This window comes from Mirounga angustirostris, unplaced genomic scaffold (assembly GCF_029215605.1).
Source record: "Mirounga angustirostris isolate CCGP_5_RB_7025 unplaced genomic scaffold, mMirAng1.0.hap1 SCAF_11, whole genome shotgun sequence".
NCBI classification, from domain to species: domain Eukaryota; kingdom Metazoa; phylum Chordata; class Mammalia; order Carnivora; family Phocidae; genus Mirounga; species Mirounga angustirostris.
In genome coordinates this window covers 109,714,731-109,741,885 of record NW_026991719.1, presented here as the reverse complement: position 1 = coordinate 109,741,885, position 27,155 = coordinate 109,714,731, and the positions used below count along the sequence as shown (strand labels likewise).

General features: G+C 41.3%; 1 protein-coding gene across 1 annotated transcript in view; it reads left to right on the top strand.

Moving 5' to 3' along the window:
• Window positions 1-27,155, top strand: part of GPC3 (glypican 3) — a 416,111-nt gene that overhangs the window by 249,680 nt on the left and 139,276 nt on the right. The gene's annotated exons all lie outside the window — the stretch shown is intronic.

The following is a 27,155-nucleotide window of genomic DNA, read 5'->3' as shown; positions in this document are numbered from 1 at the left end:
TGTTGGGCCATGAGGAATGATTCTATTTCATTTGCAGATGAGTACTACAGAGGTCATTGAAAATGCAAGATGCAAATCATTGTTTTTTCTTTCTATAAAGCATTCTCCCCCCCTCCCCTCGGTTTGGTCTCAGCCTGTTTTATTCTCTTGTTGCATGCATGCCATAGTCATTAATACAATTGAATTATAGAATGACCTACACCGTGAGACTGTTAGGCTGCTTGATTGAAATTATCTTTATAATGGAAATCAGAGAACACTTTTAACCTTGTTAGAGCACCACTGTACTGTTGATTGATATATAAAGCGAGTCATAAATTTCACAGTGAGCTATTTATTTCCCGACAATCTTGTGAAAGCAGTTTGGCCCAAATTACAGAAACTTTCCTCATACCTTTGTCAGGCTGACACTAATGATCCTGATTATTTCTAGGACTTTCAAAGTGTCAGTGTTAATTAAACTAATGCTTTAAAATATGGGTAGAAAAGAACATTTGAATATTATATCTTAAATGTTTGACAATGGGTGTATGAAGCTTCTTTCGTTACCTGGGTAATTTCAGAGAACTGACTTCATTTGATAAAGTTTCTTTCCAGGAGCAAATGCATGCCTGAATCAGTGGCAATAATCACAGTTTCCTCTATATATTCAATGAGTATTTCTTGAGTACTTTAGATATGTTCTGTGCTGGATCATGTGATACGAATAAAAAGATGTAAAAAGGGGGTTCCCCGGGTGGCTCAGTCGGTTAAGTGTCTGCCTTCGGCTCAGGTCATGATTTTGGGGTCCTGCGATCAAGCCCCGTGTTGGGCTCCCTACTCAGCGGGGAGTCTGCTTCTCCCTCTCCCTCTGCCCTCCCCCCCCCACTCTCTCTCTCAAGTAAACAAATAAAATCTTAAAAAAAAAAAAAGATATAGAAAAGCTAGTACCTGCCCTCAAAAGAGTTCATGGTCTAGTGAAGGATACAGTCACAGAAAGACAACCTGTGTATAGACATTTGGAGGAGACAGATTAAGGGGGTATCCAACCTAGCCTGGGGAGATCAGGGAAAGTGTCCTAGAGGACTTCTGACTGAATGAAGGCTCTTCCGGCCACTGAAGAGGTGAGGGCAGGGTTTGTGGGAAACACACTCCTGGTGACAAGAACCACAGAAGCTTGGGGTTTAGGTGGAGACTAAAGGATAATGGAGGCAAAAGGGTCTTTCTTTCTTCCAGAACTCATCCTATGGCCCAGACCCCCGTCTTTGGCTATATTACGCCACCCAGATCCTGAGACCTTGCATTAACCCTGGCAGAAAGGACCCTGTTCTACTGCCTTTCCCTGAGCCCCCCAGCCCATAGCTGGCTCCAGCAAGCCACCTGTGGATATGGGAGGTTTGGAAACAGGAGCTTGTAAGTCTGGGAGGGCCTGGATTATTGTTTTTATTATTTCCAGAAAAGAAAAAAAAAAAACAGAAAGGTTTGGTGGGGAGGGGAAATGATCCTGTTTCTTAACAAACCGCTTTCTATAAAATCGTAACCTTGCTTTTAGACTCCTTTTAGGGGAATGTAGAACTAATTAAGAGACCCGAACATCATTAATCATTTTTTTACTTGAGTAGTAATTTAAAAAAAAAAAAAAAGAGCCTTCGTTGAAGTCACTGGTAGAAAAGCTAATGCACAGCTTCTCGGGCATATTGCCCTTCTTGGCTCAGGCTGTATTCACTCATAAATTGCATACAAAGAACTAATTGCGGGCGCCTGGGTGGCTCAGTTGGTTAAGCGACTGCCTTCGGCTTTGGTCATGATCCTGGAGTCCCGGGATCGAGTCCCACGTCGGGCTCCCTGCTCGGCGGGGAGTCTGCTTCTCCCTCTGACCCTCCTCCCTCTCATGCTCTCTGTCTCTCATTCTCTCTCTCACAAATAAAAAAAAAAAAAAAAAGAACTAATTGCTCACTTCCAGAGTAAAATGTACTTACTGTCTCAGATTGGACACATAGCTTACAAAGTCAAGCAATAGCCAGTCTTTGTTTTTAGAGGACATTGCTAAAGGCAGTACTCAACCAGATGGCCAGGGCAGACATGCTGCTGAGGCCACTGGGCTGGTTCGGTGGACTTCGAGGAAGTGGGAATCATACACTCTCTGCAACCGTAGAGATTCACGGAATGACTTTGGGCTCTCTTTTAAAACGAATATCTCCTAGAAGGGAACTATGTTCCCTATCTACACATTCTCCTGTTCCTTCCTCTTCTCTTCCTCCTCCTCCCCCCTTCACTGCTTCCCTTTGCCTCTCTCCTCTTCTTTTTCCTTCTTCTTCCTCAAGAAAAATGTGCTGGTGAGAACAGGATGCAGTTTCCTTTTGAGGGAAATCCTGCCACAGTGTTTTTTATCCCCGGAGGCAGATCTACCACTGGCCCGGGAATGTGGCTGTTTGCAGGCGGGGCTGGGTTGGAGCAAGCCTTATGCCTTTCCCTCGCCTTCAGGACAGGTTGCAGGACTCAAAGTGGAAACTCAATAAAACTTTCAGAAGCAAATAAATAGAACCTAGAAGGCTTGTTTCCCTGGAGATGGGGAGGCACCATATGTCAGTTTCATGTTTTTAATCAAAAGGCCAGGGCTTCATCTAGATTGTAGTAATAAGTATTTGCTTTCCAGAGACTTTCATTGAAATGAAAAATGTCTTTCCTTTCACTATTTCTCATGCATTCCCCCTGCCCCACCAGATCAGAGGAAAATCCAGTACAAAGTAAAATGCCCTTAAGAAGCTCCTATAAGATAACCTCCTGTATGATGTGCTCTCATTATCTAACCTGTTTACGAGGGAGAAGTTACAGCATTTGGTTGCCCGAGAAGCTTTGGACCCCAGGCTGTAGCAGAAGGGGTGCTGCGTGCAAGACCCTTAGAGCTTGTTTAGTCAGATTGCATTCTTGGGCCAGCAAGGAAGCAGAGAACCAGATCAAGGAGGAGAGATGCGTATAGAGGAGAACAGGAGGCTGGAGATAAGTGTGGTAAGAAAGAGTCAAGAGGAAGAGCATGGGGTGCCTGGGTGGCTCAGTGGGTTAAGCGTCTGTCTTCAGCTCAGGTCATGATCCTGGGGTCCTGGGATCGGGCCCCACGGTGGGCCGGGCCCCTGCTTCTCCCTCACCCTCTTCCCTTCCCACCTGCTCATGCTCGCTCTCTTATGCTCTCTCTCTCAAATAAATAAATAAAATATTTTTTAAAAAAAAGAGGAAGAGCATAAAGCATGTAAAAAGCACCCTGTATTGCTTTTTTTGATTTTTGGAAAGATTATAAGGGGGTAGGGTGAGAGAATGAGGGTGCAGTAGAGATGGGGGAAGGGAACCGCTGTGTATTGAGCCCCTTTTACGTACCAAGTGCCGTGTGAGGCACTTCATGTAGATTCCTTCATTTAACCCTCACCAGAAGCACACAAAGCGGGACTTATTGTCCCCGTTCTCAGATGAGGAGGCTGGGGCTTAGTGGAGTCACGTAACCTACGTTTTCTTTCCCTCTCAGAAGCAGCAGTAGGAGACCTGGGACCTTGCCTCCCGGCCCATGTTGCCAAGTCTGTAACCTGAGAGCAAATAAAGACCGGCAGGCCAGTCGGGGGGTCAGTACACTGAAAGGAGCAAATTGGAGGGAGAGAAGCTAGATCTGGAGGGAGTTCTTGGTGGGAAGAGCACACGGGTGCCCTCGCTTTTTCAGCAGACAACGTACAAGGCCACCCAGATAGGAAGTGACTCCCGTGGAGGACGCATTTCAAGTCAAGTCCTCAATACAGAGTAAACAGAGATTTGTGAGCATGGAGGGGGGTGGGGAGAAGGAATGTTCGAGCACACAGGATCAAGAGTTAGGACGGTAGAGAGAGAGAGGAGAGTGACTGCTTGCGGAGAGGGGGACCCCATGTAAGGGGGAAGGGAGAGTTGACACATCAGATAGATGGTGACTGAGAGCGAAAGAGTAGGTGACAGCCAAAAGACTCCAGGGAATACCTCATAGCTTGGCTCGCTCTTCGGCCATTAGTGTAAGGAACATTTCCATGCAGTGATCCGGACAACTGAAGGCTAACTCCACATCGTCATTCTACTTCCTGCGTTTTTATTATAATTATTTGATTATTTGCTTTTTAAAGGCCTCTGTTGACTCACTCATCCAGGTCACCTGTCTCGGAGTTGCTACCTGAGGCAGTGTCCTGAGGGAGGCCTGCGCGGAGGCCCTTTGCAGAAGAGTTGGAAACTGGATGCTAGTATGTTCTTTTGTTGCCGAGCCGCCCATGTCTGGATCAAAGCAATCCATTTTCTGATTCATGTATGTTATTAGCTCTGGCAGGATGACAAGACGTGAGTCAGATACTGTTCTGTGTATTAGAGAAACCTAGATAAGCAAACAGAGAAGGAAGAGATTGCCTTTATTAGAAAAGCAATCTTTTGTGATAGATCTTAGCACCAAGCGATGAGTTTTTAATAAAACTGAGCAGATAGAGCACTCATATGTCCAGTCTTGCTCCCCCTCTCCAGCTCCTGATATGTATGATTTCTTGACACTAGCAAGAGGCCCGCTGATTTGTCAGTTAATCAAAAGTTGCTAAAGGAAAGTCAATACAGAAGAAGCTAATCATCAGCCTGTCTTTTTCCAGTGACTCTATGGGACTTCCAGGCTCCGAGCTGCCTGTGCCCTTGTTGGAAAGGGTGAGAATCTCATTTTGTTTCTCTCCCTCTTGATAGAAAGCTGGGGGCTGACTCTTTGGAAGAGCTGGGAGAATTATTATCACCAGCTATGTGTAGCCAAGTGTTGCTTTTCCTCCCTCTCTTCTTTGGTCATATTCACAGTACTTCATTTCTTTATCACACCTGCCCTCCTCTGGCCTTCTGTCTTTGGGGCCCCGCTCTCACTCCCCGTACAGCAACTCCAAAATGAAGTAATTTGACTTTTCTTCAAGTGGAACAATATGTTTCAGGTGTCCCCAATCTAAATCTAATTGCCTCAACGAGGAGTTTGTCATAGAAGCCACTAATTTTGTGCACGCAGTCCCCATGTGGTAAGGATCCGATGTGACGACGGAGATTTTTGCTGAAAGCCCCTTTCCTCCTTGGAAGAGACTTGCTCTGCAAATCCTCTTGGGTTACACAGAGGCTAAATGATTTGTCCAAGGTGAGTCCATAGCAGAGCTGAGATTATGTCTATGTAGGATATTCTGAGCACCGGAAAATGGCATTTGAAATCAGTAGGAGACTCTCTGTGGCCTGACCCTCAGATCTGCCCTGAGCCCCAGCTGCCTGCAGATTGTGCTCTCCTGACAGGTTCCAGCCTGTCTGATCTGATGGTGCCTCGCAGGAGCCCCGTGTATGGCGCCCCTCCAACTATTTTTCATTGTCATTTGTCATATCATTATGCTAAATTACGAAGCCTGTTAAAAGATCATGATACAGGGACCAAAGTTCTTGTCCTAGAAAGTCATACTTTCTTATGGCGGCTGCAAAACCTCCAGGGACAAAATGGCAGAATGATAGGGAAAGCAGGAGACGTCCTCTACTTTCAGATGGAAATGACTTCTCCAGGTCTGCTCTTAGAGTCCTAGGACTTGAAGATGCCGGAGTTGGGAGTGATGATTTAACCCAGTTCCCCTTCCCCTGTTTGTTTCATGGCAAGGAAATGGAGGCCCAGAGGAGAGAAGAGACCTCACCGAGGACACAAAACCCCAGTACCGGGCGAGGACCATAGTGCTGGATGTGTACAACCCTGATTCAGTGACTCAGAAAGAATAAGAGATGGCTTTTAAAGTTCAAATCTGGGGCTCCCAAGATCTAGTTCAAGTTCTCCTTCTACTTCAGCATAAATAAAAACAGCCCCCACTTTTTAACCCCCAAGTGCAACAGGAGAGTCACGCATTCTGGGTATTACTTGAGACCATTCTTTGTGAAGGGAGAAATAGAGATATCAGTTGGCCAGGACTCTTTCTCTTGCTGTTTGTTGATTTTTCCATCGTCTTAAAGACCACAGTTTCTTAAGTAACCTTCAACTAGCTAAACCTTTGATCCTCAGTTACCCTATTTTGTCTTTTACTAATGGTGTGGCCTTAGGCAGTCCCCTCACCTTTTGGAACCTCACTTTGTAAAAAAAATAGGCATGCTATCTTCCTTCACAGGGCTGATTTCCGAAGCTCCTAGGTGATAATATAACATGGACAGGTACTTTGTAAAGAGTAAAAGGGCTATACCCAACCCAAGTGTTAGTTATGGGGGTGCCTACCATTCATATTTCATGAAACTAGTCTGGAGTATCCTCAGTTCTTGGATGATCTACTCAAGCATTAGAATGGCCATCTCTCAATTATTTGCACTAATGGTGGGGCAGAGGATCACACAGATAATTTGAAGTAGCGAGTCATCGAGATACCATTTCTGTTTGAGTTTAGAATGTATATTGTTTGGGGAAGCTTCTTTTTTTTTTTTTTTAGATTTTTTTTTTTTTTTTTAATCTGAGAGAGAGAGTGAGAGAGAGCATGAGAGGGGAGAGGGTCAGAGGGAGAAGCAGACTCCCCACTGAGTGGGGAGCCCGATGTGGGACTCGATCCTGGGACTCCAGGATCATGACCTGAGCCGAAGGCAGTCGCCCAACCAACTGAGCCACCCAGGTGCCCCGGGGAAGCTTCTGAAATATGCTTGTTGAAAGCAAAAGTCAGCTAAGGTGGAATTACCTGAGCACACCCAGCGCTTCCAGAAGCAGGCCACGGGCGAGTCCCTGCCCTTCTGCAGGCCTCCACGCCATACCTCCAAAAGGGAGAAGGGCCTTAACTGACCTCACAGTCCCTGTCGGCTCTGATATCCATGTGTCTGTGAGTCTAAACATATGGCAGCGGAGTAGGGCTGGTTTTAGACGATGCCCAAGATTTTGTGGCTGGGGCTGTGCCAATACTAGGGAAGGGAGTCACAAGCTGCCCAATGGTACTGCCTCATTAACAGAATAGGCGGAGAGATAAGCGAGTCCAGGATGGACAAAAGCATGGCTGACGTTTAAGGAACCGGGCAAAAGATGAGATTGGAGAAGAGGGTGAAAATAACACGTAGCGGTACAAAGGGTTGGAATGAAAGCAATGTTCGGTGCTGCTGTCGCCAAGGAAATGCAGAAGACAAGCCTCTGTGCTACTTCTGCCCAGGGTCACAACTCTTCTCAATTCACCTGATTTGTTCTCTCCTTTCAATCATGTCCTTTTCAAAATGCATCTCAAAAGTGTTTCTGAGCCATTCTGATCATAACTTTTGCTAAAATCAATCAGCACAGGTCTGTCTGCAGTGCAGGGCAATCAGCAGAGACTCAAGGTATCAGTCAGAGACTATGGCTTTATTTAGACAGACGAGGCTAATGGGTTTGACTGAAGTTTCATCTGGAACAGTCTTGAACAGCGCCATTGCCTAGCAGGTACATGGCTTCCTGTACAATTACAGGAATGGTACATGGTTAAATACAGTGTTTTTTTCATGTTTGCCTGAGAAATAGAGGCTGAAAATGATGCATGTTGCACTCTAACATTTTTTTCCTTTTAACTCATCTAGTACTCCTTCAGCCTGTCAGAATTTAACAACTGCAATAATAACAGCGAATAAAATAAGCCCCCAGATTGGGCTCTCCTGACATACTGTGCTGTGTGATGGGAGCTCACGGGCTGGGTCTTCTTGTAAATGGGGACCCCAGGGACATCGTTGTATGTGATTTGGGATTCTGTGATAGGGTACCATGTAATGTTGCATGGTCGTCAGCCCCGGTTTCATACGCCATGCATTCCCAGAAACTATACCTTAAATCAGACTCCAGTCTTCATTGTATAGAATGAATAGGAAGCAGACACATGAATAGCAACAAGCTATGAGAAATGAAGTACAGGTTCATATTAGTCAGCATCAGATAAGTGACAAACTAAAGGGGTTCATCAGACTACATCCACGTATATGCGATTATGTTTATGATTATGATCACTACTAACCATTATTTTCTTGTGAAATTGTAAGAGTTCCTTAGGTATTTACAATACTAAACCCTCATCAGATATAAGATTGAAAATATTATCTCCCATAGGAGGTTGTCTTTCCACTTTCTTAATAGTGTCCTTCGAAGCGTGGAAGTACTTTAATTTTTATGAAGTCAAATCTACCTCTTTTTTCTTTTCTTGCTTGTGCTTTCAGTGTCATTGCCAAATAAATCCAAGGTCACAAAACTTTATGCCTGTTTTTATTTTTTCCTGAGAGTTTTATAGTTTTGGCACTTGAATTCAGGTCTTGATCCATTTTGAGTTAATTTTTGTATGTTGGGTGAAGTGGGGGTTCAAATTCAGGGGTATGTTCCTGGATCCAGCTTGCTAGTATTCTGTTGAGGATTTTTGGGTCTGTCTTCATAAGTGATCTTTTTCTGCACGTAATTTTCTTTCCTTATGATGTCTTTGTCTAATTCTCATATCAGGCTAATACCAGCCTCATGGGATGCTCACTTTTCTTACCAAGATTCCATCATTTTCTTGAATATATGCCCCCTCAGATTGCTGCAATCCTTTTGTTGATTTCCAGAGCTATGAAAAGTTGATTCTGATAATTTTTTGCCAGTTTTTCTCACTGCTTTTCTGGAACAGAGAATTTTCCCAAGTTCTTACTCTGAAATTTTTGCTAATGTCCTATTATTAATATATTACTATTATATGCTCTGTAGCATTTTATTGCTTATCATTCATTCAACAAATAAACATCTATTAATCACCTAACAAGTGGCGTGCTTTGCTAAAGACTGGAAATACAATGATGAACAAGACTGCTTTTGTCTGGGGGCTCCTGGGAGGCTCAGTTGGTTAAGCATCTGACTCTTGATTTCAGCTCAGGTCATGATCTCAGGGTCATGAGATCGAGCCCTGGGTCAGGCTCCCCTCTCAGCAGGGTGTCTGCTTGAAATTCTCTTTCTCCCTCTGCCCCACCCCTGCTCACGTGCACACGCACGCTCGCTCTCTCAAAATAAATAAATAAAATCTTTTAAAAAAATGCTTTTGTCTGTGCCCTCACGAAGCTTACAGTCTTGTGGAGGAGGACAGAGGTTAAAAGACGCAATTACAATTCAGTGTGATAAGTGCCATGGTGACAGAAGTGAAGAGGGCTGTAGGAGATTCTAGAACGGGATCCATTTCAGACTTGGGGAAGAAGGAAAGGCTTCTGGAAGGAAGTTAAAGCAAGGGGATGGTTTCCAGGCAGAAGGCAGAGCATGTGTAAAGGCTCATGATGCTGTGAAGGAACAGAGCATAGAATGTTATGGAAGGAGGGTGGTATGAAGCCAGGAGTTTCGCAGGAACAAGATCATCAAGGATCTTGTAAGTGAAATTAAGATATATACTTGATCCTAAGGGCTATGGGAAGCCACTAAGGAGTTTTAAGCTGAGCAATAACGTTATCTTTGCTGTGACTCCAGCACATAGAACACATAGTAACTGATGAATTAACAAATTATTATTAATAAATAATATTTTGAATTATGACTAACTTAATTTGTTTATAATTTTATTATAAGTTATTATTTTCAGATTATTCTGGGTGTTGGTGTAGACCAGATGTTTTGGTGTCAGGACTCTTTTAAAATTATAAAAATTAGCTACCATATGACCCAGCAATTGCACTACTGGGTACTTACCCCAAAGATACAAATGTAGGGATCTGAAGGGGTACATGCACCCTGATGTTTTTAGCAGCAATGTCCACAATAGCCAAACTATGGAAAGAGCCAAGATGTCCATCGACAGATGAATGGATAAAGAAGATGTGGTATATACATACAATGGAATATTATGCAGCCATCAAAAGGAACGAAATCTTGCCATTTGCAATGACGTGGATGGGACTGGAGGGTGTTATGCTGACTGAAATAAATCAATCAGAGAAAGACATGTATCATATGATCTCATTGATATAAGGAATTCTTAATCTCAGGAAACAAACTAGGGTTGCTGGAGTGGTGGGGGGCGGAGGGATGGGGTGGCTGGGTGATAGACATTGGGGAGGGTATGTGCTATGGTGAACACTGTGAATTGTGTAAGACTGTTGAATCACAGACCTGTACCTCTGAAACAAATAATACATTATATGTTAAAAAAAAAAAAAAGAAGAAGAAGAAGATAGCCGGAGAGGAAGAATGAAGGAGGGGGGATCGGAGGGGGAGACGAACCATTAGAGACTATGGACTCTGAGAAACAAACTGAGGGTTCTAGAGGGGAGGGGTGTGGGGGATGGGTTAGCCTGGTGATGGGCATTAAAGAGGGCACGTAGTGAATGGAGCACTGGATGTTATACGCAAACAATGAATCATGGAACACTACATCAAAAACTTATGATGTAATGTATGGTGATTAACATAACATAATAAAAAAATTAAAAAAAAAAACCCTCATCTATGAAAACTTCTTTGTCATCTCCTACCCTCTCCAAAGAGAATAATAACCCTTCCCCTTTAAAAAAAATAAAAATAAATTAAAATTAAAATTAAAAATTACAGAAGCCCCAATGAGACTTGTTTATGTGAATTATATCTATTGTTATTTATCATGTCAGAAGTTAAAACTGAGGATTTTAAATAATATTTGTTTACTGTTTCATTTAAGATACTACTAATAAAGTCATCATGTGTTCACATGTATTTTTTTCTAAGAAAGTAGATGTGTTTTCCAAAACAAAGTATTTTAGTGGGATGAGTGGCATTGTTTTACATTTTGCAAATCTCCTTAATGTCTGACTTAATAGCAGACAGCTGGATTCTCATATAGGCTTCTGCACTCAGTCTGGTTAGACTGATGAAAATTTGGCCTCACACAGATATACAATTGGAAAAAAAAAGTGTTTTAATATGCTTTTTACATAATTAAGGCTATTTTTCTCTGATACTACACAAGAATTTGACAAGTGATAGTTTCTTTTTCTTTTTTTTTTTTTAAGATTTTATTTATTTGTGAGAGAGACAATGAGAGACAGAGAGCATGAGAGGGAGGAGGGTCAGAGGGAGAAGCAGACTCCCTGCTGAGCAGGGAGCCTGATGCAGGACTCGATCCTGGGACTCCAGGATCATGACCTGAGCCAAAGGCAGTCGCTTAACCAACTGAGCCACCCAGGCACCCGACAAGTGATAGTTTCTTAAAGGTTAGCCACAATATGGAATCTGAAACCATATCAATTAACTTTTTATTTTGTGTTACAATAAAATCTTTCTTGTACTTTGAGTGGATCTTTAGCCGTTGTGTGATTTTGTATCATACTGCATTGGTCATTTGAAAAATACTGGTTCACTCAGTTAGGCAGATCTGCCAAAAGTTAACACTTCATTGTACAACATCAAAATATCATATATATTAATGTCACTACCTTCTCATCAGAAAAGCCTTTAAGTATTGGGAGGCTGTCAGGCTTGCAGTAAAAGATGTAAGTTTTCCCAAATTATAATTTTTGCTTGATGGTGAAAAAGTTTTGAATTTATTTTTAACCATTTTTTAAAGATTTATTTATTTTTTGAGAGAGAGAAAGGGAGAGCGAGTGAGGGCAGGGGCAGAGGGAGAGTGAGAGGAAGAGAATCTCAAGCAGACTTCCTGCTCAGTGCAGAGCCTGACACGGGCTTGATCTCAGAACTCTGAGATCATGACCTGAGCCTAAATCAAGAGTTGGATGTTCAATCGACAGCCACCCAGGCACCCCAAGTTTTTTGAAAGAGATTGTAGAGAATTGATATAATTTCTTCCTTAAATGTTTGATAGAATTCACCAGCAAACCCATCTGGGCCTGGTTCTTTCTGTTTTGGAAAGATGTTAATTATTGACTCAGTTTCTTTAATAGATACAGGCCTATTCAGATCATGTGTTTTTTTCTTGTGTGTGAGTTATGGCAGATTATTTCTTCCAAGGAATTGGTCCGTTTACCTAGATTATCAAATCTGTGTGCATAGGGTTGTCCATAGTATTCCTATGGGCATTCCTAAGTGGGTTTCATTTCAGTTTCCATGGGATCTGTAGTGATGTCCCCTTTCATTTCTGATGTTAATAATTTGTGTCCTCTCTCTTTTTTTCTTAGCCTGGCTAGAGGCTTATAGAGGTTTTTGATCCTTCCAAAGAACTAGCTTTTGGTTTTGTTGATTTTCTCTATTGATTTCCTGTTTTCAATTTCATTGATTTCTGCTCTAATTTGTATTATTTCTTTTCTTCTGCTTACTTGGGATTTAATTTGCTCTTCTTTTTCTAGTTCCCTAAAGCAAAAACTTAGATTATTGACTTTAGAACTTTCTTCTTTTTTAATATATGCATTCAGTGCTCTAAATTTCCCTCTAAGCAGTACTTTCACTGCATCCCACAGATTCTATTAAGTTGTATTTTTATTTTCATTTAATTTTCTTTGACCCATGTGTGAATTAGAGCATGTGGTCTAATCTCCAAGTATTTGGGGGATTTTCCAGTTATCTTTCTGTTATTGATTTCTAGTTTCATTTCACTGTGGCATGAAAACAGACATTGTATGATTTCTTTTCTTTTAAATTTGTTAAGTTGTATTTATGGCCCAGAATATGGTCTATTTTGGTGAATGTTCCACATAAGCTTAAGAAGAATGTGTTGTCTGCTGTTGTTGGATGAAGGAGTCTGCCTATGTCAATTATATCCTGCTGATTGATGCTGTTGTTAAGTTCTACTGTGTCCTTACTGATTTTCTGCCTGCTGGATGTGTCCATTTCTGAAAGAGGGGTGTTGAAGTCTTCAAGTGTGATAGTAGATTCATCCATTTGTCTGGCAGATCTATCAGGTTTTGCCTCATATAATTTGATGCCCTGTTGTTAGGCACATACATGTTAAGAACTGTTATGTCTTCTTTATCATTATGTAATGCCCTTCCTTATCCCTGATAACTTTTCTTACTTTGAAGTCTGCTGTGTCTGAAATTATATATAATCACTCCTGCTATATTAGTGTTGATTAGTGTTAGCATGATATATTTTTCTCCATCCATTTACTTCTAATCTTTATGCATCTTTATATTTAAAATGGGTTTCTTGGGGCACCTGGGTGGCTCAGTCGTTAAGCGTCTGCCTTTGGCTCAGGTCATGATCCTAGGGTCCTGGGATTGAGCCCCGCATCGGGCTCCCTGCTCCACGGGAAGCTGCTTCTCCCTCTCCCACTCCCCCTGCTGGTGTTCCCTCTCTCGCTGTGTCTCTCTCTGTCAAATAAATAAATAAAATCTTTAAAAAAAAATGAATAAAATGGGTTTCTTGTAGAAAACATATACTATCAAGTCATGTTTTTTGATCCACTTTGACAATCTCTGTCTTTTAATTGATGCATTTAAACTATTGATATCCAAAGGATTATTTATATACTTGGATTAATATCTACCATATTCTTTACTGTGTTTTCTATTTGTTGCCCTTGTTCTTTGTTCCTGTTTTTGTCTTTCACTATTTTTCTGCCTTTTGTGGTTTTAATTTAGCTTTTTATGTGATTCCATTTTTTCCTTTCTTAGTATATCAGTTTTAGTTCTTTTTAAAATGTTTTTTTAGTGATTGCCCTAGAGTTTGCAATATACATCTACAAATAATCCAGGTCCACTTTCAAATAACACTATACCACTTCATGAGTCTTGTTAAGTTCCTTATAATAGCAAAATAATCCCAATTCCTTCTTCCTATCCTTTATATTATTGACATTCATTTCATTTATATATGCATATATAATGATATATGCATAAGATATATACATAGCATACATAATCAAACACATTGTTATTAGTATTTTGAACAAACTTTTATCTGTTAGATCAGTTAAGAATAAGAAAACGTCTTTATTTTTGTTTTACCTTCACTTATCGTTTCTTCAGTGCTCTTCCTTTCTTTATGGAGATCTGAGTTTCTGACCTATAATATTTTCCATCCCTCTATAGGACTTCTTTTAACATTTCATACAAGGCAGATCTACTAGCCACAAATTCCCTTAATTTTTGTTTGTCTGAGAAAGTATTTTTCCTTCATATTTTTTAATTGAAGTGTAGATGACATACAATATTATAATAGTTTCAAGTGTACAACATAGTCATTCATTTATATACACTACAAAGTGATCACAATAAATCTAGCTACCATCTGTCACTATGCAAAATTGTTATGATATCCTTAACTGTATTCCCTATATAAAATCATTAACTATATTCCCTAATGCATTGTATCCCTGTGTCTTATTTATTACTAGAAGTGAGCACCTTTTAATTCCCATGCCTTATTTTGCTCATCTCTCCACTCCCCTCCCTTCTGACAATCACCAGTTTGTGTCAATGAGTCTGTTTCTTTTGTTTTGTTTTGTTTTTCAGATTCCACATAGAAGTGAAATCATATGGTATTTGTCTTTGTTTGACTTATTTCACTAGGTTCATCCATGTTGTTGCAAATGGAAAGAGTTCATTCTTTTTATGACTGAGTAATATTTCATTATATATGAACGTTATATAATGGATGTATGAATATATATATTGGATATATATTGAATATATATACTGGATATGAAAATATATAATATCCAATATCCATATATATAATATCCAATATATATAATATATATATAATATCACATCTTCTTTATCTGTTTAGCTGTTGGTGGCCACTTGGGCTGCTTCCATATCTTGGCTATTGTAAATAATGCTGCAGTGAACATAGAGATGTATATATTTCTTTGAATTGGTGTTTTGTTTTCTTCAGGTAAATATTCAGAAGTGGAATTGCTGGATCATATGGTAGTTCTCTATTTTGTTTTTTGAGGAACCTCTATACTGTTTTCCATAGTGGTTGCACCGGTTTGCATTCCCACCAACAGTGCACAAGGGTTCCCCTTTCTCCACATCCTCGCCAACACTTGTTATTTCTTGTCTTTTGATACTAGCCATTCTAACAGGTGTGAGGTGATATCTCATTGGGTTTTGATTTGCATTCCTCTCCTTCACTGTTTTTTTTTTAAAGATTTTAGTTATTTATTTGAGAGAGAGAGTACAAGCTGGGGAGAGAGGCAGAGGGAGAGGGAGAAGCAGACTCCCCGCTGAGCAGGGAGCCCGATGTGGGGCTTGATCCCAGGACCCTGGGATCATGACCTGAGCCAAAGGCAGATGCTTAACCTACTGAGCCACCCAGGCACCTCCCTCTCCTTCACTTTTAAAGGTTAATTTTTCGGGATACAGAATTCTAGGTTGGTGACTTTTTTCTCTCAGCACTTTAAATATTTTACTCCACTCTGTATTGCTGGCATGGTTTCTGAAGAAAAGCTAGATGTAATTCTTATCTTTGTTCCTCTATAGGGAAGGTGTTTTTTTTTTCTCCCCTGACTTCTTTCACAATTTTTTCTTTATCTTTGATTTTCTATAATTTGAAAGTGGCATGCCTAGGTGTAGTTTGGTTTCTTTTTGTTTGTTTGTTTTCTGTTCCTTTGTTTTTTTTTTTTTTTTTAAGATTTTATTTATTTATTTGAGAGAGAGAGAGACAGAGAGACAGAGAAGGCAACAGAGATAGTGAGAGAGAGCATGAGTGGGGAGAAGAGGAAGAAGCAGGCTCCCCACCAAGCAGGGAGCCCAACTGGGGCTTGATCCCAGAACCGTGGGATCATGACCTGAGCCGAAGGCAACCGCTTAACAGACTGAGCCACCCAGGCGCCCCTTCTGTTCCTTTGTTTTACATTTATCCTGCTTGGTGTTCTCTAAGCTTCTTGGATCTGTGGTTTGGTGTCTGACATTAATCTGGGGAAATTCTCAGTCGTTATTTTTTCAAATACTTCTATTCCTTTCTCTCTTTCTTCTCCTTCTGGTATTCCCATTATGCATATGTTACCAGTTTTGTGGTTGTCTTACAGTCCTTGGATATTCTATTCTGTTTTGTTCTGTCTTTGTTCTCTTTGCTTTTGGGGTTTTTTAAAAAAAGGTTTTATTTATTTTAGAGAGAGAGAGCATGCACACATATGTGCAAGAGTGGGAGGGGGAGGGAGGGGAAAAAACCTTGAACAGACTCCATGCTCTGTGTAGAGCCCAACATGGGGCTCGATCTCACAACCCTGAGATCATGACCTGAGCCGAAACCAAGAGTTGGACTCTTGACTGACTGAGCCACCCAGGCACCCCTGCTTTTTGGTCTTTGAGGATTCTATTGCTATATCCTTTAGCTTAGAGATTCTTTCATCAGCTGTGTCCAGTCTACTAATAATCCTGTCAAAACCATTCTTCATTTCTGTTATTGTTTTTTCTCTTTAGCATTCTTTTTGATTCCTTCTTAGGATTTCCATGTCTTTGCTTACATTGCCAGTCTTTTCTTGCGTGCTGTTTTCTTTATCCATTATTAATAAATCATAGTTGTTTTAAATTCCCAGTCTGATAATTCCAACATCCTTGCCATGTCTGGTTTTGATGTTTGCTCTGTCTTTTCAAATTGTGTTTTTTGCCTTTTGGCATGCCTTGTAATTTTTTTCTTGATAGCTGGACATGATGTACTTGTTAAAAAGAGTTGCCATAAATAGGCTTTTAGTAATGTGGTGGTAAGGTGTAGGGTGAGGAGAGGCATTCTACAATTCTATGATTAAGTCTCAATCTTTTAATGAGCCTATGCCTCTGGATGGTGAACTTCACAGGTGTTTCTGTTTTTTTTTTTTTAATCCCTCATTAGGTGGTGCAGGATGGCTAGAGTGGGCTAGAGTTGGGTATTTTCCTTCCTCAGGTGAGTTAGGCTCTGATAATACCCCAGCAGCTTAGGCTTTGGTTAACTAGTTTCTTCTTAGAGCAGGACTTGTTAAGAAGAATGGAGTGCCCTGGTGTATTTCAAAATGGTTCCTTTTCTCCTCTCCTGTCAAAACCATTCTTCATTTCTTGAAGAGAATTGCTGGAAGCCTGAGGGAATTTTTCTCTGATATTTACTACGGGAATCTGGTCAGGCTCCTGCAGGTAAATTTCATAATATTGTGTAGGCCTCCTTATGACCGGGTCTCCCTGAAGATTTTAGCTCTCAGAGTTTTCTGCACTAAGCTTCCAGCACTTTGTCAATTACAATTCCAGTTTTCCTACCCCAGCACTGGGTCCCAAGGTGGTTTCTGCTTCTGATTCTCTGCTCTGCTGAGCTCTGACTCCCTATATTTGCCTGTCTTATCTCTCCAGTCTTGGTGACAGGGGTTTATCCTCTGTCCCTTTGTCCCTCTGTCCCTCTGTCCTTCCTTCTCTTATGGATCCAAGAAGAGTCGATTTTTCAGTCTGTTTAGCTTCTTGTTAGGATGGAGTGGCAACTTCTAAGTTCCTTATATGTGAAACTGGAAACGCTGATAGTGCAAATTTTATCATTGGCTACAGTGTCAGTTGTTTTCCTTGAAGTAATAGACTCATTTTGTTCCTTTTAAAGAAAATGCCTGCCAAATACTCAAGTGTGAATAACATTAGTTTGTCTGTCAGTCTTTTGTATAAAAATAATGTTTCATGAAAAAAGTGCCTGCTTCATCTCAGCTCAGTCATGCATGGGCTCTTCCTCTAGACGATCATCATACTTCAGTATGTAACAGAAGTACTTTATGCATACTTTTCATTTCATCACCCATAATGTTAAAAAAGACATGTCGTCAAGGGTCAAGATTTACTAAAATTATTTTGTACTGCTTCTTCAAGTTCCTTCTTAAATGAAACTGGATTTTTAATTATTTTATTTTTTAAAAGATTTTATTTATTTATTTGAGCGATAGAGAGTGGGGGGGGGGGGAGGAGGAGCAGAGGGAGAGGGACAGGCAGACTCCACACCGAGTGCAACTCCGAGATCATGACCCGAGCTGAAACCAAGAGTCAGACTCCCAAATGACTGGACCACACAGGCACTCCTGAAACAGGATTTTTAAAAAAGTGGGAGTGCTTAGCAGTGAAAAATAAAATGGTTACCATCTCAGAGTTTGGTGCCACAGCCCTGACTCATGCCATTGCTTGAGGATAAACCATGAATTTCAACAATGTCATTCAACACTGGGACTGTTTCAGCACTACTCTTGTTTCTCTCCCAAAGCTCTCACTTACAGATCTTCTTCAATGATTAGTTGGTGCCGATACTGGATAAACATAAGCAAAACAGCAAATCCAGTTCATGTCTGTAGATTTGTCTATTTGAAAGGCAAAAACAATTCCACTGAGGCGACAGTAAGCCCCCATCTCTATGTTTGCAGCTAAATCTTTAGTTTCTTTCATTGGAAGGCGGCATAATTCCTTCTACTGACTCTTTATCCAGTAGGCATTTGGCAATGTCAACTCTACAATGTTGTTGTTTTTTCAGCAATACCACCAATTCTTTTTTTCAAGTTTTTATTTAAGTTCCAGTTAGTTAACATACAGTGTAATATTAGTTTCAGGTGTACAATATAGCGATTCATCACTTCCATACAACACCCGGTGCTCATCCCGACGAGTGCCCTCCTTTATCCCCATCACCTGTTTCACCCATCCCCCTACCCACCTCCCCTCTGGTGACCATCAGTTTGTTCTCTGTAGTTAAGAGTCATTTCTTGGTTTGTATCTCTTTCTCTCTCTTTTCCCCTTTGTTCATTTGTTTTGTTTCTTAAATTCCAAGTATGAGTGAAATTATATGGTATTTGTCGTTCTCTGACTTATTTCGCTTAGCATTTTACTGTCTAGCTCTATGCATGTTGTTGCAAATGGCAAGATATTGTTCTTTTTGATGGCTGGCTAATTTTTCATTGTGTATATATACCACATCATCTTTATCTATTCATCGGTCGATGGACACCTGGGCTGTTTCCATGATTTGGCTATTGTAGATAATGCTGCTATAAATATCAGGGTGCATGTATCCCTTGGAATTAGTATTTTTGTATTCTTTGGGTAAATACCTAGAAGGATCATGGGGTAGTTCTATTTTTAATTTTTTGAGGAGCCTCCATACTGCTTTCCAGAGTGGCTACACCAGTTTGCATTCCCAGCAACAGTGCACAAGGGTTCCCCTTTCTCCACATCCTCACCAACACCTGTTGTTTCTTTTGTTGTTGATTTTAGCCATTATGACATGTGTGAGGTGATATCGTGGTTTTGATTTGTATTTCCCTGATGATGAATGATGTTGAGCATCTTTTTGTGTGTCTGTTGGCCAGCTATATATCTTCTTTGGAAAAATATCTATTCATGTTGGGCGCCTGGGTGGCTCAGTCGTTAAGCGTCTGCCTTCGGCTCAGGTCATGATCCCAGAGTCCTGGGGTCGAGTCCCACGTCGGGCTCCCTGCTTGGCGGGAAGCCTGCTTCTCCCTTTCCCACTCCCCCTGCTTGTGTTCCTGCTCTCGCTATCTCTCTCTCTGTCAAATAAATAAATAAAATCTTTAAAAAAAATATCTATTCATGTCTTCTGCCCATTTTTAAATTGGATTATTTGGTTTTTGGGTGTTGAGCTTGATAAGTTCTTTATTTATTTTGGATACTAACCCTTTATCAGATATGTCATTTGCAATTATCTTCTCCCATTCCTTGATTGTTTCCTTTGCTGTGCAGAAGCTTTTTATTTTGATGTAGTTCCAATAGTTTATTTTTGCTTTTGTTCCCCTTGCCTCAGGAGACATATCTAGAAAGAAGTTTCTACCACCAATGTCAAAGAGGTTACTGTGTTCTCCTCTAGGATTTTTATGGTTTCAGGTCTCACATTTAGGTCTTTAATCCATTTTGAGTTTATTTTTGTGTATGGTGTAGGAAAGTGGTCCAGTTTCATTCTTTTGCATGTAGCTGTCCAGTTTTCCCAGCACCATTTGTTTAAGAGACTGCCTTCAACAATATCCCCATTGGGTATTCTTTCCAACTCTGCAATGTTCATTAATTTCTCCACTGTTGTGTGTGCTTCTTCATCTACTATAATACCATGCCCCACACGATGCTTTAATGGCTTTTCCATTTCTATTCTGAAAAAACCATAACAAACAATTTTGACTTTTACATAGCTCATAACATCTACTTTTAAATATTTAATTCCTTTTTCTTTAAACTCTGAATAATTGATTTCAAGATGACACTATACCTTAGGTCACACTATAGTGCTATTCTGAAATGTTCTGTTGCATCAGACACAGTAAGATAAATTATTAGTGTCTATACAGCCAAAGGAATGATAGCTTTTTGTCATATTCTTGTTTTTTTTTTTTTTAAGATTATTTATTTATTTATTTATTTGACAGAGAGAGAGAGAGACAGCGAGAGCAGGAACACAAGCAGGGGGAGTGGGAGAGGGAGAAGCAGGCTTCCCGCTGAGCAGGGAGCCCGATGTGGGACACGATCCCAGGACCCTGGGATCATGACCTGAGCTGAAGGCAGACGCTTAACGACTGAGCCACCCAGGCGCCCCATATTCTTGTTTCTTAATTATGGTTGCAATCTACTGTATAGGTTCTACCTTTCTATGATTCAGAGAACTCTGATAGGTCAGTTTAACACCTTTTAGCATCTTTAGACCTAGACATTGCAACTAGGGATTGAGCAAGTGAGTCTTCTAATCTCCCTGTTTGAAGCCAAGCATCCATTTTTAAATATCAGAAAAATATGTTGTAAATAAATTTTATTAAAGTATATAATGACATATATGTTCTTCAATAATAAGTTTTAGTTAACTTTTAAACTTACATGATTTTTCAAAAAGTATTTCTAAATATTACAGATAAGACTACAGAGTGCATTTACTTCTTTTTTAAAAAGATTTATTTATTTATTTGAGAGAGAGAGAGCACAAGCAGGAGGGGTAGGGTAGGGAGAGAGTCTCAAGCAGACTCTGCGAAGAGAGTGAACATCGGGGCGGGGCTCGATCTCATGACCCTGAGATCGTGACCTGAGCGGAAACCAAGAGTCCGATGCTTAACCTACTGCACCACCCACACGCCCCAAAGTGCATTTACTTCTTATGTTTTCAGATAGACACAAAACTTTGAGATTTCAAAGTAACAATTTATTAAATGAGAATGAGATAACAAAGATTATAGTAGGCATCACCTAAGTAGCCAGGAAGAGCACTAAATACTGAGAATAAATTAACCTCTGAAAAGTGCATGTATTTGTCCCCTAAACCAGCTATTTTAGAAACTTTTAGAATGCACAAACACATATTCCAGGGCAAAGATTTCATTACACATTATGTAGCCTCTGGAAAATCCCTTTATATATTTCTGAGGGAATAAGAGTGGAAAGGGCAAACAAAGTCTTAGTATTATTATGGAGATAGGTTTGACCTCTAGAACTTCCTGAGATGGTCTCAGAGAACTACAGTTAGAGGGGATGAATCCGGGGGGAGGTCAAAACTGGAGCTTGGGAGACCAATTAAGAGGATGTTGGGATAATCTATGTGGCATTGGCTTTCCAATCTGTGTGTGTATCAGAATCCCCTGGAGGGCTTGTTAAACCAAATGGCTGGACCCTACTCCCCATCTTTCTGCTTCAGTAGGTCTAAGGCTGGGCCTTAAAATTTGCATTCATACGTAACAAGTTCCCAGGTGATACTGATGCTGTTCATTTGGGGGGGCCATACTTTGAGAACCACCACGCTGGGACCTTGCGGCTCATCTCAGAACTCACTCTAGACTTACTGTATGTGAATCTACATGAATAAGACTCCCGGATGATTTGTATACTTATTGAAGTTTGAGAAGCACTGTTCTAAGAGACAGTTAATAGTATCCTAGACCTGAGGGTGAAGAAAAGCGCACAGGGTTAAAAGTTATTTATAAGAACAGAAAAAGCCCCAAACTTAAATGGCTGGACATAGGGAAATAAGAGGGTGAAATCAGATATGCTTTGGTTTCAGCTGAGTAAATAGGTGATTATTCCTTTCCACTGGGATAGGGGACGCAAGCAGAGGAGTGCATTTGGAGGAGTGGTATTTGAATTCGGTATTGAATGTTTTGGCTACATGAAGTTCTCTTTTAACCCCCACCATATTGGTCATATTGGCCATATGTGATTAAGCAATACTGCCCTGGGTTCCCAGTCCTGGGAAGGGATTGGTATTGCATAAGAAGTGTGAGGCACACGTGCAGGATTCTATTTTTCAACTCAGAATCCACTTGTGGCAAATATAAATCAGTAAAATGCCAAGTCCCTTCCACAAAAGGGTATTGAAAACCTGTCTCCCCAGGGCGCCTGTGTGGCTCAGTCGTTAAGCGTCTGCCTTCGGCTCAGGTCATGATCTCAGGGTCCTGGGATCGAGCCCCACATCGGGCTCCCTGCTCCGCGGGAAGCCTGCTTCTCCCTCTCCCCCTCCCCCTGCTTGTGTTCCCTCTCTCTCTCTTTTTTTTTTTTAAGATTTTATTTATTTGCGAGAGAGAGAATGAGAGACAGAGAGCATGAAAGGGAGGAGTGTCAGAGGGAGAAGCAGACTCCCTGCTGAGCAGGGAGTCCCATGTGGGACTCAATCCTGGGACTCCAGGATCATGACCCGAGCCGAAGGCAGTCGCTTAACCAACTGAGCCACCCAGGTGCCCTTGTGTTCCCTCTCTTGCTGTGTCTCTCTCTGTCAAATAAATAAAATCTTTAAAAAAAGAAAAAAAAAAAAAGAAACCTGTTTCCCAGCCCCATAGCATCCATCGCCATGCAGGTTAGAGACAGCGGGTAACCAGCAAAGATGATTTGTCACCGTCAGTAATTGGGGCCCTGAAGAACAGAAGGGGATATTCTAGGTATCCCAGAGCAAAGACAAGAGACTGTGATGGATGTGCAAGGAACACCGGCAGACTCACTGTGCTTCCCGTTCAGAGTTGGGACCCAATCTCATCAAACCCTTTTGCTGCCTTCCAAAAGTCCCCAGTTAAAGATCTCCTCCAAGTAGTACTTAGAGCTAGCAATGTACGTGACCAGCGGAGCCAGGATGCTGACACGCACGGCAGGCTGCAGAAGGTGAGCAGTCCCTACTTACAGAATGAATGAGTCAGATTTCTGTCTGGATGTGGCCGACTTTGCACGTTCACCCCCTAGTTTCTTTGCTCCTCACACAGCTGCTAGGCATGGCAGGCAGTGTTGTTACTTCCACTCTGCAGACGAGAAAGCTGAAGGAAATTAAAGGACTTGTGTAGAGTCACTGAAACAGGAAGAGAATGGGACTAGAACCCAGGTCTCCTGACTCCAAATTGTGTGCTCTTTTCGCTATAGTATAATGCTGTAGTTCCACTGAACAGCATACTGATCTCCAGGACAGATCTTCCCCTTTTTTGGATTCCAGTTTATTTAAAGAGATGACTTGAGAGACACCTGGGTGGCTCAGTCGGTTAAGCATCTGCCTTGGGCTCAGGTCATGATCCCAGGGTCCTGGGATCGAGTCCCTCATCGGGCTCCTGCTCAGCGGGGATCGTGCTTCTCCCTCTGTCTGCCACTCCCCCTGCTTGTGTTCTCTCTCTCTGACAAATAAATAAATAAATAAAATCTTTAAAGAAAAAATAAAGAGATGACTTGAATGGAAGGTTCACACAATGACACCTGATTTCCTAAAATAGCATGATTCATAATGCATTATAGTTTATTAGCAACTTTCATTTTAATGGTCAAGCAATTAATGATGAGTCACAGCCAAACGTCTGTGGCAGGAAAAAAAAAACACATTGTCACCAGGTCTGTTCATTATCCTCTGTGCCCTATATCCAGATCAATCAATAGTTAATTAATAATGATGTGCTTCCTGAAGTACAAGGTTATAAATTAATTTAATGCTCATATGCATATTTTTTGTAGGAAAAATGAGTGGAAAATGCCTGCCATGCCCATCTCATTGTAAGAAAATATATGTAATGATTACAAGCATATAATAAGAATGGTTTGCCCAGGCAAATGTTTGTTCATTTCCGTTAATCAGTATTCATTTGAGCTACTTTCATGCAGTTCGTGGAAGCAGTGCAATCAGTTGAGTAGTGTGGCAGATTTAAATCAGTAATAAAAGCCCTGGGGAAATTAACAAGACAAAACATTAACCACAGACTAAACATTAACATATATTAGCATTTTTATTATACCTGTAGAATTGTTAAATGAGCATGGTTACCACTATTAAAAAGTTTATGTTGTAGATCACATAATTTCGATGTATGTTTTGTTTTAAAACTTTTAAGATTTAATTAAATGAAACTGAACAACAGCGTAATAGACAATTCAACAGAATGAACTGAAGTTCATTATTTTATTTCCGCTGGAAACCTACAGAATTCCCATCCCACCGTATCCCCAAGCCCCCAAGGTATCCTAAAATAAATGCCACAGGTAATACTCCTCCAGAGCGGACCATGGGATCAGAGTTGGTATTTAAATTGCATAACCATAGAGGAAGTTTCATGTTTAATTCTTCGGGGTTCTGATGAATCCACTGATGACCCCAAACTAAATTTACACCAATTATTTAGCAACCGTTCTCAAAAAAGCACTCTTTGGGGCCACGGTAATCAACTGGATTCTAGCAGAAAAGTTATTCCGTAATTAAATAAAACTGCAGAGATCCTCTAGAGCCCCTCAAGTCTTGGCGACCTCGGGAACAGCTCTTGAGAGGGAAGGAGATGTGCTGATCACCGAGTACCATTCTGTGAGACCTCCGTCTCCTTCCTCAAAGGCTGTCGAGTTTCCCAGGCAGTAGGGGGTGTCTGTGGCTCTTCTACAGGCTCACTAATGGGAACTTCTCTCTTTCTGTTTCTGTTTCTCCCTCCCCTTCCTCCTCTTGTTATGGGCCATGTAAGTTAAAACACACACACACACACACACACACACACCTCTTACTTATTTCTTGAGAAGGAAAACATTGGTGTGCCTGGTTGGCTCAGTCAGTAGAACCTGCAACTCTTGATCTTAGGGTTGTGAATTCAAGCCCCACGTTGGGCATAGAGTTTACTTCCTGAAAAAAAAGAAAAAATGTAAAGCCTTTCCATGTTCATCTGTTTTTATTTTTATTTTTATTTTTTTTATTAAAGATTTTATTTATTTATTTGACAGAGAGAGACACAGTGAAAGAGAGAACACAAGCAGAGGGAGTGGGAGAGGGAGAAGCAGGCTCCCCGCAGAGCAGGGAGCCCGATGCGGGGCTCGATCCCAGGACCCTGGGACCATGACCTGAGCCGAAGGCAGACGCTTAACGACTGAGCCACTCAGGCGCCCCTCTGTTTTTATTTTTTTAATCTGTTTTTTTAAAACCAAGCACAAAAACAGATCTGTAGGGCTAGTTAAGAGTGGGAGAGAGTCAGAGATACTCTTTAATGTATTTGCATCTCTTCCCCCATTTTCTCATCTTTTAGGCTGTTGGAGCTAAAGGCTTAAACCTGTTGTATTTTTTGTAGCCCTAGGATCAATCAGGAATCTCCAGTTGGGGGAAACTATAAAGAATATAGTCGGGCCAGACATCAGACTAGACCTGGGTTAAATCGTAGGAATTACAGATTTTGTAGCCAATTCAAGAATCTGGCTTCAGCAGTCAGTCAAGGTCCAGGGACAGCCTGCAGCAAGCCACCTCGCCCACAGACCCGAACATCCAGTGCTTTAGGATGATTACTAATTCACTCTTACCTGGCAGGCCAAAGAGTTTAAATCACCCCACTAGAAACACTGCCTGAAACTTCGGTTAAAACTGGATGTCCGTTTTTGGCTTATCTTTAATAACTAGCCCTCCTTTAAAGTATGTTTTTTAATCCTTCGTAATAATTACTCTCCTCTAGTTATGGACGGGATGTCCACAGGACTACAAAGCTGGGCCACACTCAATGCTGGGAAGCCCAGAGCCTGTTGTCTTGATTTCTGTCAAGAAATCAATGGCATAGGGGGAAAAATCAAAACCAAAAACTCAGGGCACCTGGCAGGCTCAGGTCGTGGAGCGGGTGACTCTTGATCTCAGGGTTGTAAGTTAGAGCCCCACGTTGTGTGTAGAGATTATTTAAAAATAAAATCTTTAAAAAATAAACTTAGGTTTTGGAGTTAAGCAGATGTGGGTTCAAGTCCTAGCTCTGCCCTCTACTACCATTATGACTTTGCTTCAGTTCCTTAGCCATTGTGAGCCTCAGGTTCCTTATCTCTAAAATGGGGTCAACAATACCAGGTCCGTATGCCTCAGAGGGTTGTAGAACTCATCATCAAGAACGGAGAATGGATGGAGAAGTTATTAGTAAGGCAGGAGGCTGGAATCAGCTATTATGTTACAAATGCGAGGTATTGGTATTATTGAGAAACTTACAACATAGACTTTCTCTGCTCAGTCACTCAGAGGGAGAGATCAAGTCTGAGTTTTTTGGTCACCTGAGAGTTTCCAGAACCAACAGCAAATGGGGCCTGAGAATCAGTATAGTTATATTTTAACCAATGGGGTATCTGCATTTCTTGACATGTCAGTTATGGGGTGCCTGTGTGAACTGCCTCAAACCAAATGCTTTGCATGGTTTCAAAATCTTTGGTAACATATTCTACTTGAAAAGTCATTTTCGGGCGCCTGGGTGGCTCAGATGGTTAAGCGTCTGCCTTCGGCTCAGGTCATGATCCCGGGGTCCTGGGATCAAGTCCCGCATCGGGCTCCCTGCTCCTTGGGAGCCTGCTTCTCCCTCTGCCTCTCTCTCTCTCTCTCTCTCTGTCTCTCATGAATAAATTTAAAAAATCTTTAAAAAAAAAAAAAAAAAGAAAAGTCATTTTCAGGGGCACCTGGGTGGCTCAGTCGGTTGAGTATTGGCTCTTTATTTTAGCTCAGGTCACGATCTCAGGGTCGTAGGATCGAGCCCAGAGTGGGGCTCTATGCTCAGTGGGGAGTCTGCTTGTCCCTTTCCCTCTGCTCCTCTCCCCGCTCTTTCTCTCACTCTCAAATAAATAAAATCTTTTTTTAAAAAAAGTCATTTTCACCTTTTTTTTTTCAGAGGAGTTCAGAATCAAATATGGCACTTCACATATCATATCTTCCTTTTTTGCATGAGACCCGAGTGACAGGTGGAGTGAAGCTGTGGTACCAGGTCAAAAGGAAGGCTTGTTATGGGTGACAGGTAGAAATGGGGTTGTAGGCCAGGTCTTGAGGCCCAGTCTACTGGGCTTTTCACCATACATGGCTGCCCTCATGGTATAGTCTTCTCATGCATGTACAAAGCCAGTGCTCGGGACACTGCTTAGAAAAGAATGGTCCTAGGGTTGCTAGGATGACCTTCTGACCATGGGTATGGTCAGAA